Source organism: Bos grunniens, chromosome X (genome assembly GCF_055505025.1).
Source record: "Bos grunniens cultivar Pamir isolate PY7600 chromosome X, Bosgru_T2T1.0, whole genome shotgun sequence".
In the NCBI taxonomy this organism is placed as follows: domain Eukaryota; kingdom Metazoa; phylum Chordata; class Mammalia; order Artiodactyla; family Bovidae; genus Bos; species Bos grunniens.
Window position 1 is genome coordinate 119,016,885 of NC_141194.1, and position 5,561 is coordinate 119,022,445.

The 5,561-nt window shown below is 39.1% G+C and overlaps 1 non-coding gene across 1 annotated transcript; it reads right to left on the reverse strand.

Annotated features, from left to right (window-relative positions):
- Positions 1–4,507: 4,507 nt before the first annotated feature.
- Positions 4,508–4,614, reverse strand: LOC147341240 (U6 spliceosomal RNA). Its single transcript, XR_015160026.1, has one exon. It is a non-coding gene; the product is annotated as a U6 spliceosomal RNA (small nuclear RNA).
- Between the last annotated feature and the right edge of the window lie 947 nt (positions 4,615–5,561).

Consider the following 5,561-nt stretch of genomic DNA (forward strand, 5'->3'; position numbering starts at 1 on the left):
AGACATATATCAAGACATATACATTGGATGTTAACTAAATTTATTGTGATAATCATTTCATAATATATACATATATCAAATCAATATGGTATACACTTTACATTTATACAGTTATATGTCAATTATTATCTCAATAAAACTGTAAGAAAAAGGCACACAACTTTACTTTCAGTTCAGTTCAGTTCAGTTCAGTCGCTCAGTCGTGTCCTACTCTTTGCAACCCCATGAATTGCAGCACACCAGGCCTCCCTGTCCATCATCAGCTCCTGGAGTCCACCCAAACCCATGTCCATTGAGTCGGTGATGCCATGCAACCACCTTATCCTCTGTCATCCCCGTCTCCTCCTGCTCTCAATCTTTCCCAGCATCAGGGTCTTTTCAAATGAGTCAGCTATTCTCATCAGGTGGCCAAAGTATTGGAGTTTCAGCTTCAACATCAGTCCTTCCAATGAACACCCAGGAGTGGTCTCCTTTAGACTGGACTGGTTGGATCTCCTTGCAGTCCAAGGGACTCTCAAGAGTCTTCTTCAACACCACAGTTCAAAAGCATCAATTCTTCGGTGCTCAGCTTCCTTCACAGTCCAACTCTCACATCCATACATGACCACTGGAAAAACCATAGCCTTGACTAGACGGACCTTTGTTGGCAAAGTAATATCTCTGCTTTTTACTTTATCCATGCCTTAATCCACATAAAAGCTTAGATGTGCCCATGTTCAAACCTAGTACCATATACGAGATATATGTTGGCAATGTCCAACATGTGTCTGGACACAACCACCTAGACAAGCACAGTAAACATCTCCAACTCACTTATACACTAACCTTCTAGGTGTCAATGAGGCTGCATTTGTTTCTGGAACTCCAGGTCCTCCTCAAATCTCATGTGGTTGTGGCAGAATTCGTTTTTTTGAGATTTAGAAATGAGTACCCACTTTCCTACTGGCTATTGGTTGGGGATCACTGTCAACTCATAGAAACTGCATTCAGGTCCTAGTCATGTGAACTTCATACAACACGCAGCTTGCTTCTTCAAAGCCAGCAGGAAAATCTCTTATTCAGTCTGCTAAAACAGATTCATATATACCATAATGCAATAACAGGAATCTATGCCATCTCTTTGACATATTCTATTGATTAGAACCAAGTCACAAATTGTAACTGCATTCAAGGTGAAGAAATTACACAAGGACCTCTAACTCAATCACTCATTGTCTGCAAGCTTCACCTACCACAGTATGTGCTAGCATTATATCAGAAAAGGGAGTACATTTCTGTGTGGTCCTATATTTTGACCATAAATTAGACTATAGGATATAGGGATATGAATGAGTGAGTCTGCTGCTGCTGCTGCTAAGTCGCTTCAGTCATGTCCGACTCTGTGCGACCCCATAGACGGCAGCCCACCAGGCTCCCCTGTCCCTGGGATTCTCCAGGCAAGAACACTGGAGTGGGTTTCCATTTCCTTCTCCAATGCATGAAAGTGAAAAGTGAAAGTGAAGTTGCTCAGTCGTGTCCGACTCCTAGCGACCCCATGGACTGCAGCCCACCAGGCCCCTCCATCCATGGGATTTGCCAGGCAAGAGTACTGGAGTGGGGTGCCATTGCCTTCTCCAATGAGTGAGTCTAGGGGGATATATATGGATTTTGGAATTGAATATGGCCATGGCTATTTGTTGCACACAACTCTCAGTATGCTTTAAGGCATGATAATTAATAAAGAGACAGGACTTTTATTCCTTGTATGAAGGTGTGTATGCATGTCTGAATAGAGACATGTGTGAGTTCAATCATACACTAATAAGCACGGCTATGTCTAAAGGTAGGATCATTACTGGTGATAATAGAATAAAAATGAGTACTTGAAGCTGAGCCTGAATATATGGGTATTATTTCAAGTTTGCCTTTGAAAAAAAGGAAAAACTATGTATTGGCTTTTTTAATCATTTACCACGTTGGGATATATAGGCATAGTCCCAAACTAAGCAGGAATAAAAATAATCTGGAAAAGAATAAAATGAAGAGACAGAATTTAAAGTGATTAATTTATACACTGTTTGTTCCATAGAGTACATGGTTCTGAAAGATATAAAGACTGACTCTGCAGAGGTGATTATAAAAAAAAAAGTTGCTCACCCTTTTATTTCTACATTTGGTCTCTATTACTACCCTAACACCCACTCCAGTGTCCTTGACTGGAGAATCCCAGGGACAGGGGAGCCTGGTGGGCTGCCATCTATGGGGTCGCACAGAGTCGGGCATGACTGAAGTGACTTAGCAGCAGCAGCAGCAACTGACCCTAACCTTAACTACAAACCAGTATATATTTTTACAAAACCAGGATGCTATGGCCAAGTAATATGGTACCATGATGTGATTTTGCAAAGTGACATCTGCTGCAAAATGTGATCTCTCAAAAAATAAAGGTGGGAGGGTGATCACGCCATCTGTGTCACTTCGAGGGAACTGACAATTAATTTTAAATTACTTTCTGTCAGACTTTCAAGTATTACAAGGTATTTTTTACTTATACATACAAATTTTCAATGCATGAATATTTTAATATAGTGTATTTTTAGGTCCAATGCAAGAAATAACCATTTTCAGCAACTCTACTGTCTTTCACTGTCTAGTTAGAGATGGTGAACCAATTAAAAAAAAAAAAAAAGATTTCCTTCACAACTCAATAGGTCTGGAATATGGACTTGGCCTAAATTTGAAAACCACATTACTATAATACAAATATATTATTTATTTGTATATTTATTGAATTATTCATCAAAAGACCCCATTGAAAATGTGAATGCCTTGATGGTAAAATTTTAGCACCATGGAAAATGTATTCATATGGAAAGAGCATCATGAGAAATTTATTAAAATGAAAATGGCATTGATTACAATACTGAAATACAAAGATGAATTTATACAGAATCACATGTCCCACAAATGGCTTTGCATAAGTTTTCTCAAAATCTGGTATGTGGGATCAAGATGGGGGCATAGGAAGATCCTGAGCTTCCCCCTGCACTAGCACACCAAAATTACAGCTATATTCTCTGAGTCTCTGAAGACTAGCAGAAAAGCTCTTTGACAATTATGAAAAGAAAGGAAATAAAACCACATCAAAGCAGGTAGGAGGGGCAGCATGTACACCCTAGTGTGGTGACCCACAAGTGGGAGGGATATCACAAACTTTTAGGTTCTCCCCTAAGGAGTGAGGGGTTCAAGCCCCACCTTGGGCATTCCAGCCCTGGGCATGAGCGAAATAGGTGAAGATAATTAAGAGGTACAAACTTTCAGTTATAAAATATGTAAGTCACAGGGATATAATGTACAGTTTAGGGAATATGGTCAATATTATAAAAACCTTATATGATGACAGATGGTAACTATACACATTCCGGTGATCACTCTGTAATGTATAAAAATATTGAATCACTATGTTGTACCCCTGAAACTTATATAATATTGTAAGTCAACTCTACTTCAATAGAAGCAAAACATAAAACAAATACAAACATTTTTTTGAAAGATTTATCAAAATCTGAAGATACAGATTTAGAAAATGCCAAGAAGTCTTTTATAGGCAGGCAAAATTATTGAGTCACATAGTTCAGGCCACTGGCTTCTCTTTTTCTATTAGGTAATAAATTATTTGGAAGTAGTATATCATATGGAGAAGGCAATGGCAACCCACTCCAGTATTCTTGCCTGGAAAATCCCATGGATGGAGGAGCCTGGTAGGCTGCCATCCATGGGATCACACAGAGTCAGACACGACTGAAGTGACTTAGCAGCAGCAGCAACAGCAGTATATCATGATGTGTATTAAGAATGTTGTTCTTCACTCATGTCAGAGTCTTTGTGACTCCATGGAAAGCAGTGTGCCAGGCTTCCTGTCCATCACCAACTCCTGGAGCTTGCTCAAACTCATTTCCCTTGAGTTGATGATGCCCTCCAACCATCTTGTCCTCTGTTGTCCCCTTCTCCTCATGCCTTCAATCTTCCCCAGCATCAGGGTCTTTTTCAATGAGTCAATTCTTCACATCAGGTGGCCAAAATATTGGAGCTTCAGCCTCAACATCTGTCCTTCCAATGAATATTCAGGGTTGATTTTCCTTAGGATTGACTGGTTTGATCTCCTTGCAGTCCAAGGGACTCTCAAGAGTCTTCTCCAGCCCCACAATTCAAAAGCATCAATTCTTTGGTTCTCAGCCTTCTTCATGGTCCAACTCTCACATCCATACATGATTACTGGAAAAACGATAGCTTTGACTGTAAGGACACTCGTTGGCAAAGTACTAAGCCATTCAGTCATGTCCAACTCTTTGAGACCCCATACACTGTAGACTGACAGACTCTTCTGTCCATGGGATTTCCCAGTCAAAAATACTGGAGTGGGTTGGCATTGCCTTCTCTAGGGTATCTTCCCAACCCAGGGATTGAGCCTGCATCTCTTGCATTGGCAGACAGATTCTTTAACACTGTGTCACCTGGGAAGACCCCCCAAAATATGGGATACTTCAAGAATTTCCATGTCATCTTTGCGCAGGGGCCAGGCTAATCTTCTCTGTATCATTCCGATTTTAGCATATGTGCTGCCAAAGTGAGCACATTTTATATGATACTCAGTTTTAAAAAGTCGTGTTTATACATTTTGGATATTAGGCACACTAGTGTATACAGAAATCAAAATACAATCTTGTGTGCCTGAAGCACATAATGTTGTAAACCAAGGTTACCTCCTCCAAAGTCATGTTTTCTTAGGATTATTATATAATTTTTAAGACTTTTAAACATTTTCCATGTGTTCTAAGATTACTTTTGTGTGTTTTACAAAGTATAAACTATATAAATATTCAAGTAAAATCAAAGGCTAGGTATAGAATATCTCTCTATCTAGAAAAATAGACTACTTACATGATTTTCAGTTACTTTATTCTCTGTAATCATTGTCTCCAAGAGAAAGGGAACCAAAGTGATGAAAGCTGGATCATATGCAAGGATGTACCCACTCTTGTTGATTACAAAATGCATTTCATATTTGCAAAGGCAAAGACTGAATTGTATCATTCTAATAGTTTGAATGAGTATTTGGAGAATGTGATGTATCAATGTCGCATTTCTGAATGATAAAGAATCACATCTCAGTTGGAATCACAGATTATTTTATAAAAATTAAATGAATCTTTTCTACTGGTGCTTTGGGGAATATTAGAATGAGTATTAGAAAAGCTAATTATGTATGCACGTTCACTGCTCCCCTTTGTACACTCTGTCTCCACAAGGATCAGTGAATCATTAACACATAATGCAGCTTGCCAAATGCTTGGCATCAAGGATGGCACTTTTAAGATTATTGGAAGCACTATGATTGAACAGAGAATATTGGTTCCAGCTTCCAAAATTTCTCTCTGCAATAAGGCACAGTTGTATCCATGTAAAACGTGGATGAAGTATGTGAAATGCAACTGGTCCACCAATATGACCAACCAGGTTCTCAGGTAAAGCAAATCTGAAAAGTTTTGCTGGGCCTTCTCTTACACTTATCCATTGACTGA